At 37.3% G+C, this 17,282-nt stretch overlaps 1 long non-coding RNA gene across 2 annotated transcripts; it reads right to left on the bottom strand.

Moving 5' to 3' along the window:
* Positions 1-611: 611 nt before the first annotated feature.
* LOC134293030 (uncharacterized) lies at positions 612-17,192 on the bottom strand. Of its 2 annotated transcripts, XR_010000098.1 has the most exons (4): positions 16,861-17,192; positions 14,136-14,196; positions 7,347-7,413; positions 612-950 (listed from the first exon to the last, which is right to left on the bottom strand). It is a non-coding gene; the product is annotated as an uncharacterized LOC134293030 (long non-coding RNA). The 2 variants fall into 2 exon arrangements; XR_010000099.1 differs by lacking the exon at positions 16,861-17,192 and having other exon boundaries at positions 14,136-14,267.
* Between the last annotated feature and the right edge of the window lie 90 nt (positions 17,193-17,282).

The following is a 17,282-nucleotide window of genomic DNA, read 5'->3' as shown; positions in this document are numbered from 1 at the left end:
AGGGCAGAGGCCCAATGTTCCAAGAATCATACAGAAAATATGATTTCATATACTCAAAAAGGTGAAGGTAGCAGTCTTTGCCAGAAACTTGATAGTATCTTATGCATGAAGAAATATCCTTATGAAAGTTGCCAGACATTTTTCTCTCTGAGTCCCCTTGGACAGAATACAAATAAAGTTTTATTATTATATTTTATTATTATATTATCTAATATGCAATGTATCCATTCAATTTAGGGATGTGAGAGCAGAACTGTGCACACAGTGCCGTTGCATATTGTGTATTCCTCTTCCTCTGCTGTGCACTTTTGGTAGCACATTCAATTGTACAACTTTGCCATTCTTGGTTTTCAGACCTGTCCCTGGAGTTATTTGGTTGATTCAGAAAATTGCATTGGATAAATGACTTCAATTTTAGTTTCTTAGATCTGATTATGGTTTTCTATGGGCGAGCACATGGAGACTGGTATATGTCATGTGTTCTGTATCTCAGACAGTACAGCAGATAGAAGGAAACTGGTACCATTTTTGGAATCAGCTGGTCAAATATACCCAGAAACAGGTCCACCAGACTCTGAGGCACCAAAATGATGTTTTGGCCAGTGTCAGTCTACACTTCAATATTTATTTATTTATTTATTTACAGTATTTATATTCCGCCCTTCTCACCCCGAAGGGGACTCAGGGCAGATTACAATGAACACATATATGGCAAACATTCAATGCAAATAGACAAACAACATTCAGTTTTTAGACAGATACAGAGGCATTTTTTAACATCTTTCCAGCTTCACGATTCCGGCCACAGGGGGAGCTGTTGCTTCACCATCCATTGGTGGCTGTTCTTCCTCTTCTTTTCCTCGTGAGCAGTTTTGTGGTGTTGTAGATTGTAGGAAATGTGTGAAAATTGTATCACCCCAGATCTTTTTATGTGCCAGAGTTCAGCAAGACTATTAATAATGAGAAGGTAAATATTATAACAGTTTCAGGATGAATATATGCCCTAAATTAATGGTTATCTATGCAGCAATTATGTGTGCTTCAGAGTTATGGAGAATGCACCAGCACTTGGGGAAGATTCTACTGGATATTTTGCTTGCATCTATAGAAAATACTCTCATAAATTGTGTTATCCATATTATGTTAAGCCAATATCATTTTTCTGTTTTATTCATACAAAAATAATATTATGTTCTTAAACCTCTCAAATATAGACAATTAATATTAATCAAGTATACTATGCAGTTTTCTCAGTTACTCACATGCTGATGGATAGATCCCAAACACTTTCAAATCAGGTTTGCTTATTGCACCCTTCACATTTGGTTAATAAACATTGTCTCTTTCTCCTGCCCTGGACACTCCACAGGTATATACTCCACTTGCTTTATTACCGTCAGATCCTCTGAAGATGCCAGCCAAAAATGCAGGTGAAACATCAGGGGGAAATGCTGTGACTATTATGAGAGGGAAATAGCTAGCCCCATAAAGGTTTGGTAAACTAAACTCAATCTGAACATCTAAATGATCTTTCCAAAGCCTCCTGGTTGCTTGGCATAACAGTAATCCTTGTTTAGAACAGTAATCCTTGTTTATAACAACACCTCCACCTGCAGTGTGAACTGTAGTCTCTTTCATCTGACCCACAGCCTCCACTTCCTGTTTTCTCCTCACTTCCTCTTTCTTTTCTGGTCAACTGATGTTAGTTACAGGGACTGTAGTTTCCCCCTTTTCCAAGAAAGCTCATCTAAGACCTCCTCATGCATTACATGTAATCTCTGCCTAATGGGAAAAAAACAAATGACAAGCTTGACAAATGGAATTGCTGCATACACCTCTGGCTAGAAGCCCGGCTGGAATGGATAAAGATAATTAGCTTCATATAAACAGAAACACAAGCAGTCCTAGAGCTGGGAAATTGCACACAAACAGGCACATGGTTGAAGACATGGTTTGCAGAAAATATGCACTGGTATTTTTGCATTTAAAATCTTGTATCAAAAGGCATGTGATACATGCTGGATTTTTTTTTTTTTAAATCAAATTTATAGTATCCTGATTGGGCAAAATATCTGTGCCAGTCTATTTTTGCTTTGATCAAATCTCAACTAGAGCAACCGTGTATCCAGTTCTGGACACCATAGATTAAGAAGGATATCAAGAATCTGGAACCCATATCCAAAGGAGGGCAACTAAGATGATCAAAGATCTGTAAATCACATCTTATGAGGAATCTTTGAAGGGACTGTATATGTTTAGCTTGTATAAGAGAAGACAGAGGTGATAGGATAGCCATTTTAAAACATCTGAAGCAATGTCATGGGAGAGATGGAGTGAGCTTGTTTTTTGCTACTTCAGAGACTGGAACACCAAGTAATGGACCCAAATTAATAGAAAAAAGATTCTACCTAAACATTAGGAAATACTTCTTGACTGTGAGACCTGTTTGCAGTGGAATAGATTGCCACAGAACGTGGTTGACTTCTCCATTTTGGAGGCCTTTAAACAGAGTAGTATGATATTTCTTCATGGTAAGGATTAGACTAGATAAGCCATATGGTCCCTTCCATTATATGCTTCTGTTACTATGATTCTCCTTTGTGTTGGTGATAGCCAATCAGTTGATGATTTTGTACCAGAGACCAGTATTTTGTAAGGAATCAGACTTCATCTCTACTCCATCAATTAAAATTGCTGTTCCAGTAATTTATAAGAAATGAGGAGGTAACTTTCCAAATTCTGGCTTTAACTTAGATAAATATTACATCTGCTATCAAATCCTGCTTCTTTGACACCATTATAACTATACTGTAACCTTGAAAATGAACTTTCACTCACATTTGCTATTATCACTCGCACTGCTATCTCAATTGTTTCATTCTCAAAACTTTTAAAACAAAAACCCAGGTACCCGAATAGGTTTACTTAGCAGAATAAGGTACCTATTGCAAGTAAATGTTTCCAAAAAATTCCATTCCAGTATCTGCCCAGAGCTTCAGCTATAATGCCATAATATTTCTATTTGTTGCAATGGAAGGAAAAAACAGAGCATTATCTTCTTTTCAGAACTACAATTCATACAAATTTAGCCATCTGTTGTTTTGAAAGATGAATTACTGTGATGTGTGGAAATAGTTCAGGGGTAAATTGTAAATTCTTTCTCCACTGGCCACTATAAATTTAGTTTTGGAAAACTGTATAAGGTTTCTAATTAAGGATTGGCTTGCTAGAGGTTGGTCTATTTCTTGTCTTAAAAACTATCTTTACCATTTGATCAGAAAGAAGATATAGAAAAATGAGTTTGCTGTAGAAATCTGATCATTTGTTTTCTACACTGTAGATTTGACTTCAACACTGGACTTGAGTTTTGACATAGTGATTTATAACTGGAAATTGTAAATATGCCAGATAGAAGATTTGAAAGACTGTGGTAGTGGTTTGTACTAATTTCTTATAGTTTGGAGCTTTGTCATTTGTTTGAAAGAGAGATCACCAGTAAATCCCAGGTGCTGTAGGCTATTTCTTAAAGGAAGGAACTTGCAAAACCACCTCTGAACAATCCTTGCTCAAAACCCCCCAATGAAATCCATGAGGGAATCATAAACCAAGAAGTGATACATTACGTGTACTATTATAGATATGTGCTCGGTCTTCATACATTTTTTAAAAAGTGGGTTGTGACCACTGATTCTCATTAGAAGTTATCTGAGGGCCCTTCCAGACAGACCCTATATCCCAGGATATAATCCCAGGTTTTCTGTTTATCCCAGATTATCTGGCAGTGCGGACTCATATAATTCAGTTTAAAGCAGAAAACCTGGGATCAGCTTCCAAGGCATGTCTGGAAGGACCCAAAGGTGTACTAACAATTTCAGAATATCTTTGTAATATTACATTTTAAAAATCACATCTGAGAACTGAGATTATAAAATTTAAAATGCCAGCATAAAACGTACAGAGGTATTTAAAAAATACCTCATATATGAACATGCTGGAGCTCTAAGGTCCCATCTATACCTCCATATAATGCAGACTGAGTGCATTGAACTGGATTATGTGAGTCTACAGCCCCTTCCACACATGAATAATATTCCAAATTATCTGCTTTGAACTCAAATATATGGCAGTGTGAACTCAGATAACTCCGTTCAAATCAGATATTGTGGGATTTTCTGCCTTGATATTCTGGGTTATATGACTACGTGGGAGGGCCCTACATTGTTATATAAATCAGTTCAATGTAGTTAATCTACATTTTGAAATTTCATTATATGGCAGTGTAGATGGGACTTAAAATCTGCACTGAAAGGCTGTCTCTTGGTCTCACCATGATCCCAGGCATGTCTGGTGAGGTTATGAGATATAGCCTTCTTGGGCCCCATCTACACCTCCATATACTACTGATTAAACTGCATTGAAATGGCTTATAAAAGCCTACGCTGGCATATAATCAAGTTCAATGCAGTGAATCTGCATTCTGAAACTGCATTATATGGCAGTGTGGTTGAGGCCTTGATGGAGGGTCCTGAATAATGGAACTCCCATCCCTGGAGATCCAGTCCCCCAGCCCCATCCGCGTTTTTTTTTTTCCTGCTTAAGGAAACTTTTGATATTAGTGCAAATGGCCAATGAAGCTTTTAATGTGTAGTGTAGTGTTTTTAATTCATTATATTTTAACTGTTATTTAATCCTCTTTCAAACTTGTTTTTAATACTAATTTTAACTGTGATTTGTTTACTGTGCCTCCTCATTTACTGGAGTAGGAGGCACAGCACCCCTGTGAAAGTGAAAAATCATGCATAAATAACATGTTTTTATTTACCTGAGAGTCTCTAAGAATCTCTAGGTTCTCTAGCACAATTCTATGTTCAACTTCTGCTGACACCGGAGGACCTAGCGATTCCTAGAACTGCATTATGCTTGGGACTCTGTAGGTCCTCCCATTTGACTCTATGATCAACTTCTACTAAAGATAACATTTTTATCAAATCCACAAATAATCAAATCTGCAAAACTCAAACCTGCAAATATGGCGAGTCGACTGTAATTGTGTTTTAACTTTTCTGTGAACAGTTTTTAAATTGTGTTGCGCTTTTGAGAGGCTGAATTCCACCTTGAAGAAGAAGTGAGATATAATGTAAACAAGCAAATACTTAAGTCAGCAGCAAGGTATGCTTGACTACAGCTTCCTGATGGTGTGAAAACTTTGCTGGCAAAACTGGATTTGTGTCTGTATTATGTCTGAAAGCTATTATTCAGTAGAATCTCAATCTCAGTAGAGTTGGTCTTTCAGATCATATTGTGATGTGTTTAATTTCAATTCAGTGCCCTTTCATATTAAACATGGGCAGCATGTTGTCTTATAGTGCAGCACATATTTTTATGATTATTGGCCCAATATCTACAAAGAAAAGACCCTCTCTCGGAAAACACGGCAGCATTCTCCGTAATTACAAGGCCTCCAGATGTGTCATTTGGAGTACGCAATAAGACTTGGAAATGCTTATATAAAACAATGGCTGCATTTAATCATATATGAGACAGATTCCCTGCAATCTGTCTAGAAAATATCTTGCTCGATAAAAGTGACCCCCAAACTCCCATATGAATTTAGATGACAATTTAGAAGAGGCTATTTTTAAGTTGAGCCAAAATTCAGCTGAATTATAGCAAGTATTAGTTCTCTGATAGATGCTTTAATTTGTCCCACTAAAATTTAGAGGATTTAGAGAATTTAAATTTGGCTAATATTTGCTTTGAATTAATAAAGGGCCTTAACTTTTATTTAAAAGGAACTCATCAGCTGTAAATAGTGAAACATAAGCCTTAAATATGTTTATTCAGAAATAAGTTTTATGGCTTTCACAGAGTGATGTGATCACTGTCAAGTCATTATGTCTAAGGTTTTTAGTTTTTCTGAGACAGAATAAGAGATATTCCTATTAATTTCGAAAGTAAAATCTTCTGTATTGTTGTCTGATGGTTAAGACAAAGCAAAAGCAGTGAGATTCCATCTGAATAAACACACAGAGTACTGTGTATCTCCCCCAATAGATATAGTTACATTAAAAAAAACTTTTTTGGCTAGATCATTTCATTTATGACCATGCAAACAGTCTAAACGACAGAAGATTCTAAGTACTGAACAAAAGCAAGGCACCAGAGCTTGAGCAGTTACTCTAAAAAGTAATTTGTTACAATTCAAAGTTCCAACAATAGTTACATGTTATAAAATTCTTAATTTTCTCATTATTGAAAAGTAGTTACAATAGTTAACTTTTATTTACACACACATGCACATGCACATATATGAAAGCTACAAATCTGTAGTTCAAAACAGATCTATGTAGCAAGGACATATGTCTCCTCAATAAAAGTAATTCTAGTTACTTACACTTCAAAGAAGTGAATTTATTACACAACAGTCATAGTGGACATTGCAGCTATAACTTTGTTCTTACAAAAAGAAACAAATGTTGAGGAAAACACAAATGCAACAGCTTTCCTTTCTTTGATTCTTTGTTTAATGGTGGACATATCTTTAGTTCTAATTAAGTCTATTTCCAGGAGAAAACAATAAGATCATTTTACTATATGTTCTCCTTCCTGCATATACAGAGTGCATTGGGAGGGGGGGGGGGATAGGGCTCACTGACCCCACTCTTTCTCCATTTAACCCAAATTCTTTAAAGCATTTTGAAGCACGTATGACTGTACGGACATAGAAAGAAGACAAAAGGGTCAAGGGATACTCCCTTTGCATACCTTCCATATACACTTGATAGAGAAAGAGCAATTTCTGAACAAGCAACACATCCCTTTACCATCAGTTTTCAGATTTTGGAAAGAAACCTATACATGAACACATACTGTATAGACAAATTATGGCTGGTGGGTATTTTATCAGTACTGAATTCATCTACTTTTGGAAATTCTAGCAGAGAAAAGCAAGAAGTTAGAGGCATCATGATTGAATCTTTGTTAATTTACTCTTTGCTATTTAGTATTTACTTGCTCAGACTTTACACATTTTTGTAAAACTAATTTGCAAATAATAAGTAACATTGAAGCAAGCTAAATATTATTTATGTCCGAGTATTTATATTTCCATATCCTTCACACATAATTTCCTAATCTATATTTCAGTGAGGTATTACAATATGTCTAATAGATATATATGTATGTACCTATGTGCAGAATAACAGAGAAGAGGAAGACTGTAATTTTGAACAAGTGTATATAGAAATAATTGAAATCATTGATATTTAACTGTACTTCTGCACAAAGCATCTGAGTTGAAAATGGGAGGGACACTATCCCACCTGAAAAATATTTCATATACTTACATGTGCAGATTTCCTGTAGCTCCATAACATAACTTCGGATTCATGTTGTTTATTCATTTGACAGCTACTGCAAATGTCCCATTAAAATAACAAAACAAAATAAACACTGAATCACAAAGAGGTTCTTTTCAAAAATGTAAAAAATGATAGAATAATGTGAACAACAGTCACTAAATTATTGAGCATTGTGATGGTTGTAATGATGAGAGTGAAGACAAGACAAGTCGGGAGTTTTTTCCTACCCATGATGACTATAGAAAGGAATGGGAAGTGAAAATACAGATTTATCTTTAAAACACCACTTCGTTTTACTTTTCTGTGAGTCTTCACACATCAGCTGCCTGGTGACAGTTTCGTATGTTAGTATCATTTTTATTAACATAATACATGTATCTGCAGCAGCAATACAGCATCCATTGTGAGCAGCTTCCATATCAATCATCACAGTAAAGTTTATTCTGTAATAGATTGTGACTTATACATTGTATTAGAATAGGTGGCTATTGCAGGGACGCAACGGAATTGCTGAACAAACTGCCTCGCAACATTGTCGACAATTTCTACCCTGTTTGATATCACTGTTCACAGTATGGCACCACGGAAGTGAGCTGGACAGATGATTTTTATTTATATGATTATTTTTGGAGTGAAGAGAAACAACACCCTTCACCTTTCAAGAATCTCACCTTATACCTTAATCTCGAAATATCGCATTATACAATTCACTGGAAGTGAACTTATGCCTAAATACCCATTAGATTCCCGGGAGAGACCTTACATTAATTGTTTAGCAAAAGCACCCTTAGGCTATCTCTGGGGAAGAACATTAAATGCATAAAAAGAGAACTTGACAGAGATCCCTGTAGAACAAGCTGCAGCCACTTGCATAAAACCTGTTGGGGTGTGCGCCTGTCTGTATGTATGTGCGATGCGGCAACCCAAATGGTCATTTTGGGGTTAGTTTTCCTTCCTTCCTTTTCTCTGCAAGCACAAACACAATTAAGCTGAAAAACACCCAAAAAATCAATGGCATGCCGGCACAGAATCTTTTTTGAGACAGCCTGGGAATGGTAAGCAAGTAACAACAAATAACGATGAAGAAGAAAGGAAAGAAAGGTGATTTGGACTTGGTTTGTTTGTGTGACTTGCAAGGACAAAACATGAGAAAATGTTAGAGGGCAGAATGAGTACTGAAAGCAATGACACAGATTAAAGAGGCTGGAAAAGGACAATGTGCAGAGGAGAAAAGAAGTGAGCTCAAAGCAGATACAAAATTATAAATATATTTCATACATTTGTCATACACATTTTCAGATGTAAAATGTGACCCAAGATAAACTTAGCAAATCAAAGGTTATACATTTACGGTACCGGACATCTTATCTTCATAACAACTGTGCCTGTGCCATCATGTGTTTGTTCTGTTTCTGCTCACTCATTTCCATGAAAATATTTTATTTGTTATATGTAATTTTCCCAATCATCTTGTTCGATATGCTTTGGAATTTTTTTTGCCATACAACCTTTTGGAATTGTTGATATTAAATGAAACTGTCTCAGGATTCAGGCATTTTTGAAGGGGGTTTTGCCAGTATTGCTTCTGAAATGCCACTAGAGGGACCACACGTTAAACAAGAGGCAACAATCTAACTTTTGACTCTATTTTTAAAAAGCCTATTTCCTTCCAGAATTGTCACTTTCAAAGGATAATCTGGTTTGTATTCCTGTATATATTACCGCAATAATATTTGTATTACAGTGGTTACGATGAATCAAGATAAACATTTAAAAGGAGTAAGAAAATTTAAAAATTGGAATAGCAGTTTATTAAGTGCCATAATCCATCATTTGCTTCAACCTATTTGAAAGGTAAAAGCAAAATGTTAAAGGGGTGAGCTTTTTTGTTTCTGAAAAACTGCTTTAAAATTGATCACTATTTGAATATTTTTTTTCTAATACATTTAGTTATTCAACTTCTTTTTGCCTCTTACATTTATGCTTCCAGATAGTGAATGTCTTTGCAACACGACTATTAATTGCAAAATAATCTGTCATTACAACAAACCAATGCTTGTCTAGTGTTCTCATAAAACTTGATGGAAATTTTTGTCTGCTGCTCCGTTTCACTGTTCTTTTTTGTATAAGCATAGGCCTATCAACTGGTGAGAGCAAAATTAAATCAGTCAAGCAATTATACTTACATACATGTACATACGACCCAAACATCATTTAGATAGTTTCCTTTAAAATAGAATGAGCTTCCTTAGAATACAATAAAATAAAGATCCCCCTCATTAGCAGGAAGAAAGACCAGGTTTAATATTGTCTCTTAATCCTTTATGATAATAATACACCAATATCAAAACAGTCCTAAAAAGATAATGAAGTGCTTTTAATAAGATCCATCTACACATGCCAGAAATAGCAATGCTGAGTTGGAATTGAGTACTCTAGTTCAGGGTCACTAAGGGCCCTTCCACACAGCCGTATAACCCAGAATGTCAAGGCAGAACATCCCACAATATCTGCTTTGAACTGGGTTGTCTGAGTCCACACTGCTATATATTTCACTTCAAAGCAGCTGTGTGGAAGAGGCCTAAGCTGGCTCAGAGTCTGCATAGTGTCTGCACTGCATGGCCCTAAGCTTGCCCAATGGCTGGATAGTGTTTCCATGGCCCATAGCACTCAAACTTGTTTGGAGCTGCTGGACCACCATCCTTACCTTGCACCTGTTGTTCTGTACTTTACGAGACCCAGCGGGCACAAAAATAGCACTGGTCATTGCTTGGTGCATGTGTCTCTCATCTCCTTCAGGGAAGCTCTAGAACAGAGCTTTCCAAACGTTTCATGTTGGTGATACACTTTTAAGACATGCACCCTTTTGTTTTACCAGTAAGCTGGAGGTTACACCAACCCCTTAGAAGAGTTTCATGTAACACATATAATATTTAAGTTTCATCTAGCATAATCTTTATTGTATAAATGAGGTTTGAATTTTTTTTCTTTACACTAATATACTACAGTTGATTTTTGTTCAGTTTCTCGTATAGCCGCTCCATTTGGTTCATCACAAACATCATCGTCAACAGATGTTCTTGTCTTAATTAGAAACTTACCATTTTAGTGGCAATTGCTTCAACTTAATCTACAAACTGTGCAAATTATAACAGTTATAGCAGTACCTACATTTGAACAGCACCAGCACTCCACTTCTGTAGTGACTTAATCTACAAACTGTGCAAATTATAATAAGTGATTGAATCTCTCTGGAGGTTTTTAAACAGAGGTTGGATGGCCATCTGCTGGGAGGGCTTTGACTGTGTCTTTCTTAATAGCAAAAGGGATTGGACTGGATGCCATTTGGGGGTCGTTTGCACCTCTAGTGAAGTATAGACTGCCCGGGCTCCAATGGAGTTTCTATCTTTGGATGTTTTTGAACTGAGGGTGGATGAACATCTGTCAGGAGGACTTTGACTGTGTTTTCCTTAATAGCAGAAGGGGTTGGACTGGGTATCCTTTGGGGGCCCTTTCAAACTCTAATGAAATATAGACTGCCTGGGGTCCAGTGGAGTTTCCATTCCTGGATGTTTTTGAACTGAGCCTGGATGGCCATCTGTCGGGAGGGCTTTGACTGTGTCTTCTTTAATAGTAGAAGGGGTTGGACTGAGTATCCTTTGGGAGGCCCTTCAAACTCTAGTGAAGTATAGACTGCCTGGGGTCCAGTGGAGTCTCCATCTCTGGATGTTTTTGAACTGAGGCTGGATGGCCATCTGTCGGGAGGGCTTTGACTGTGTTTTCCTGCCAGGCAGCCTTTGGTTGTGGAGGTGGCAGTGAGCTTTTTTCACTGTGACACACCTGTGGACTACAGGTGACACACTAGTGTGTCCCAACACACAATATGGAAAGCTCTGCTCTAAAGTAACCCCTAACTCTTTTTAAATGTGGGACAAGGCTGCATTAAGCAATCTTATTCTGCATTATAGTAAATAGACCCCATGCATCACATGGTCACCATGGAGTCCCTTCACCCCTAATCTGACTCATTTGATCCTTTTTAGACATTCTCTCATCTATATATCAGATCCTAATGTTTGAATAGCCTACTTATGTCGCTTGTTCATTAAAATGCTCTACCATCTGTCCAAGAGGTAGTCATAGAAAAGCAGCTACCATAATCTCAAAGAAAGCTGAAGCTATGAACCTGGGTAACTTGCCAAGTGAGATTAGAGAGATACATGGAGCTACTGTACCTAGTAAACTGTGTTATGCATTTGCCAATGGGAAGACGTGGTACTGTATTTGATAACTTTACAAAACCCTGCACATATCCTTCTGTAGACACACAGACCAATGTACAATCTTGGGGATGGACTGTACCCTTGTTTCTCATCCATCAATGAAATAAATAAAGGGTTGGATTCAGACCTTTTTGTAGTTACAGCTTATTTTGGACAGTGGTATACATTTACATCAATGAGGAGCCCCTGGTGGCACAGTAGGTGAAACCCTTGTGCTGTCAGGACTGATGACTTGACGGTTGGGTTGCTGACCTGAAGGTTGCTGGTTCGAATCCAATCCAGGGAAAGTGCGGACGGGCTCCCTCTATCAGCTCCAGCTCCTTGCGGGGACATTGGAGAAGCCTCCCACAAGAATGGTCAAAACATCTGGGAGTCCTCTGGGCAACCTCCTTGCAGATGGCCAATTCTCTCATACCAGAAGCAACTTGCACTTTCTCAAGTTGCTCCTGACACACACACACGCACACACACACAAAATAACAATGGTTTGCTGAAGTATGTAGCCTTTGTTGTTGTTGTTGTTGTTGTTGTTATTATTATTATTATTATTATTATTATTGTGTACCTCCAAGTTACCAACTACTTATGACAACCACACTACAGGGTTTTCTTAGCCACATTTGTTCATAGAAAATTTGTCATTGAGTCACCTATTAAGTTTCCATGGAGGAGAACTTTCCTTGAATTTGATCCATGCTTGATCTCTTATAGACTTTAGTAATGATTAAAAGGAAGGCAGGTTAAATTACTAAAAGAAGGGCTGAGAAAATTAAATGTATTTATATTCAGGGGGCTTGTGCATACAGTGAATACAATTAAATACAATTTCTTCATTAAAATTAGTAGCATAAACATGTTTGCTATGGTATGGAAAGATAACAACATACAACAACAACTTCTTTATTGTTGTATCCCACCCCATCTCCCCGAAGGGACTTTGGGCAGCTCACAAGGGGACCAAGCCCAGTAATACACAATAAAATACATCAACATAGGTACATTTAACTTATAACATGTAAAAGCAAACATCCAATGAAATCGAATAAAAGCAATTCAACAAGGCACAGTGAGCGTATTCAAAAACTGGAGGCAGTGGGTTAAATAACAGATTTGATAAGGGCTGTTGTTGTTGTTGTTGTTGTTGTTGTTGTTGTTGTTGTTGTTGTTAGGCAACATATACATTGGTTAAGATGTTTGGACCACTATGAGAGGTTTTAAAATGCATTATCAATTTACTCTGGCCAAATGAATTTGTATTTGCAAATGCAATTTCTAATTTGTGTAAAGCCTATAATAAAGTGAGGATGCAAAATGTTGCATTGGCACAAAACTAATGAGAAGAAGAATTGGTATTTCTTTTTTAATGTGTTCAGTTGGTGGTTTGCCACTTCACCTTAGGAAAAAATAAAAAGGATGAATGGAATGAATGAGTTTTAAACCAGGGAATTCAGCAGTCCTTCTCCTGCTCATACCCTCAATATCTTTTGGTGTTGCCAAATTATGTAACCTTATCTAGAATAAACTGAATCAAACTAGAGACTGAAGAAGAAACACACAGTGGGCCCTTGTTATCTGTTAGTGTTTGGTTCCAGAAACTTTTGTAATTCATGAAAGACAGTCATATAACCCAGAATATCAAGGCAGAAAATCCCACAATATCTGCTGAGTCCACACTGCCATATAGTCCAGTTCAAAGCAGATAATGTGGGGATTTATTCATTTGTGTGGAAGGGGCCCGTGCCTCATGGTATACAACGGAGAAGTAAAATATAGTCTCTTATATATAAAATAGCAAAATCAAGGTTGCCTTTTGGGTTTAAAAATATTTTCAAGTCATGAATAGTTGAATCAATGAATGCAGAATCTGTGGACATGGATCATGAAAACTAATTTGTATACATTCATTTCCTTAGCTGGTTCTGAATGCCAATCCTGGATCTAAGGCCCATGCTAGATGCCATAAAAGTGACCGCAGGCATCCACAGAGCCACGTCTTGTGACCTTCCCAAGCAGCTGCAACCAACCTTGCTCCCCCTTCTTGTACACCAGTCCCAAAGTCTCTCATATCCCAGCCATTTGATGCTTCTTCACCACCACCTATACAGTACAGTCTCACTTATCCAACACTCACTTATCCAATGTTCTGGATTATCCAACGCATTTTTGTGGTCAATGTTTTCAATGCATTGTGATATTTTGGTGCTAAATTCGTAAATACAGTAATTACTACATAGCATTAATGTGTAATGAACTACTTTTTCTTTCAAATTTGTTGTATAACATGATGTTTTGGTGCTTAATTTGTAAAATCATAACCTATTTTGATGTTTAATAGGCTTTTTCTTAATCTCTCCTTATTATCCAACATATTTGCTTATCCAACGTTCTGCCGGCCCGTTTATGTTGGATAAGTGAGACTCTACTGTATTTGCAGTCCACTGGTCCATAGTACTCTTACCTGCCTTAGCCACTGAAATATCTGAGTTCTTACCTCTCTTTCTCCCCAGCCTCTATTCTCCTCATGTTTCAGGCTCTCTTTTTCTTCCCTTGCTCTGCAACGGAACAAAAAAAAATCTTACTACTCCCAACTCCAGTCTAATGAGAAGAATGACTTCTTCTCCAGTCAGTAGCACAGGCCCAGCAGCTTGTTTGTGTGTCTGTGCTTGTAATAATATCAAAAGACTGGTACTTGCTTGTCAATAAAGTCCAAAGCCAGAAAAAATCAGACTGGCTGAAAAGCGAATTGCCTGGAAACACCAGCAGAAAGAGATTTGCAGTACAAAGCCTGTGTGATCAATGAAAAAAACATTTCAATACTCATTGTAAAATTAGGGGGTGGGAGAAAGATCATTTCTAAAGTGTTTGTGAAATTGGACGGGGTCCGTATCGTCACTATAACAAGTTAACTACTTTTTTGTTACTTTTTGTGAAGTAATTGTGCCAATGGGGAAACTTCAGGGACTCTTTTCTCTGTCATTGTTAGAGCTATTGGCATGAAACTTGGCATGATTATAGAACATACTTACCACTGTAAATCCATCAGGTTTCAGAATGTTTCACTCATCCACAGATTTTGAGGAATTTTCAAAGTTTTTACAAACATTTTTTAAAAAAAGACTACAAGAGCTATCTCCTTGAATTTTCTCTACAAGGATACAAGATTAATGGGGATCATTCCCCCCAAGTTTTGGAAATACTGATTTTGGGGAATTTTAAATTTTTTTGACAAAAATGTTTTTAAAAAGTCACAACAGCTATCTCATTGAATGTCTTCAACCAATAGAACTTGAATTTAGCGATGCAGAGCAGAATTCTGGGAAATGTAGTTAAGGGCAAGGCCTTTTGAATTCTCTGTCATAGAGCTCCTTGCATTCCCAAACTACATTTCCCAGAATTCTGTGCTCTCTCAGTCTCTTTCCCAGATCACTCAGCTCATTCCACCCTGTTGCTTCCCTCTCCTCATGCCGAAAGGCAGCCTATCTCTTCTTAATTTAAAGAGAATTTTGGCTGTGCATTGCTTGTGCTGAAAATGAAACTGACTTCTGAGCATTACAGAATTGAAACGGAAAAGTATTGTGAGTTTTGATTCTAAATTTTTTGCGTGGGCGCTCTTCCCCAGTGTTTCTTAATATCTTTTTGTATATACAAAACTTATGAATTAGACACAACTTACTCATTGCCTGGAAATGAGTTCAGTTAAACTTAGTAGATCTTACTTCAGAGCAGACATAAACAAAATTATGCTGCAAATTACAGCATAATTAGTAGTCAATAAATGAGTCTTTATTTTTCTCTAGTCATTCTTAAGGAAAGTTGCTCTCCCTCAATTCCACATAAAAGTTCTACCATCCAACTTGACAAATCTGTCTCTCCTTGCCAAGTTTTATTATAGAGGTTCACAGTTAATCATTTCAAATATACAATGTGCATAATGTTGGATAAGAAAATACTTTTAATTTTAAATACAACACAAATGGATGACAGTTGAGTATATCTCAAATATGGGACTACGCCTTTTTGCAGGCAGTCATTTTTCTGAGTGTTCAAAATGGCATGAAAGAGTTACCATTGCCTACAGATGCAGCTTTTCCAACTGTATCGTAGTGTTTTATCAATCAGGTTTTTTTCTTCAAAATGATTTGCTGTGGTGATTGCTTCCCCAGATATCAGTATGCTAAAGGCAACCTCTTCCATCTGTCATTTACAAGGAAAACCTGTAGGAAAACAGTTCCACAGGTGAGAATTTGGCTCCTCTAATGGAGATAGTCTTATTTCAATTACTCTTGAGCCATGGATCTGTGACCAGATACTTTGTCCAGGTATCTCTCTAATGCAGTGATTCTCAAGCTTTGGTCTTCTGGGTGTTTGGGTCTTCAGCTCCCACCATTTCTAACAGCTGGTAAGATGGTTGGGATTTCTCAGAGATGAAGCCCAAAACACCTGAAGGACCAAAGCTTGAGAACGACTGCTCTAATGGAATGTCCTCTTGGTGTATATCCGATATTGTTGCAGTTGAGAAATCCTTGGGAAAGCTAAATGCTATATCAGACTTCAGAACTTTGCCAAGGCAGTGGGTGCACAATGCTAACTCCTTTGCAAAATAATCCCATCTGTGAATATTAAGATGTTGTGCTTCATTTAGGATATACACTGTTGTTGATTTTCAAAGAAGTAGAGGCTATTCCCATAACAGAGCATGATGGTGTTGGTGAAAAGATGGGCTTCTTTTGATATGACTTCATACTTTTATTTATTTTATAAATAACTATATTTTTCCATGGTACAAAGTTTATTACAAAATTTTCTCCATATGTAGTCTATTCTCACAGTCTAATGAGTATAGGAAAGAATTGTTCGTCTTCCTATAGTCCTCTAAATCCTGAGGAAGAGTGGAATGACAGAAGATAGCTTTTCCTGCTTCCTGAGGATTATTCTCTAGCCTTCCTTCAATAGTCTGCACCTACAGTCCTGTCAATGGGGAGTAAAGCTTTCAGACAGATCTCACACAGGTCATTGAACAGCCTTCTTTCAGCCACCACAGCCCTAGGACAGATACAAACCAACCCATTTTTTTGTAACAAAATCTTCTGTATCCTGTTACCATTCCCTAAGGGCTGTCATCCAGCTCCACACCCAAAGGAGACACAGTCAACGCTTAAGATGGGATTTATTCAAAAACCAAAAACAAACAAAAGGAGAAACAATACATCTTAAACCTGGGACACCTCCAGGGCTTGCTACCTCCAAAAGTGTCAAGGGATTGCCTGGGAAATCATTGAACGAAGGTGATGCTGTGCTGGAACAGTTTCTTGTTTCTGAATGTACAGTAAATTCCTCTGTGGTGAAGGCTGATGATGAACAGAGAAAAGAGAAATGCAAGGAATCAGTGAAAGAAAGATGTTTATCTTTTCCTTTTTCATTCATTTTTTCTCCCTTCATAGGTAAGAATAAGACCCATATGGAATAAGAAGAGTTGCCAATATTGAAAGTTCCCCAAGCACCATGTCTTATGCCTGAGACTCAGTTTATCTGGTGGTGTTTGTGTTTCATTTGTCCCCCTCCACAGACACCATAGACAGAACACAATGGAAAGAGCAGCAGTCAGCATGCTCCTGATCTTTGCGTTGCCCTGTGGTTT

The sequence above is a fragment of the Anolis carolinensis genome, chromosome 1, assembly GCF_035594765.1.
Source record: "Anolis carolinensis isolate JA03-04 chromosome 1, rAnoCar3.1.pri, whole genome shotgun sequence".
Lineage (NCBI taxonomy): Eukaryota > Metazoa > Chordata > Lepidosauria > Squamata > Dactyloidae > Anolis > Anolis carolinensis.
Note: the sequence above shows the minus strand (reverse complement) of the source record. Positions and strands in the feature narration are given on the sequence as shown.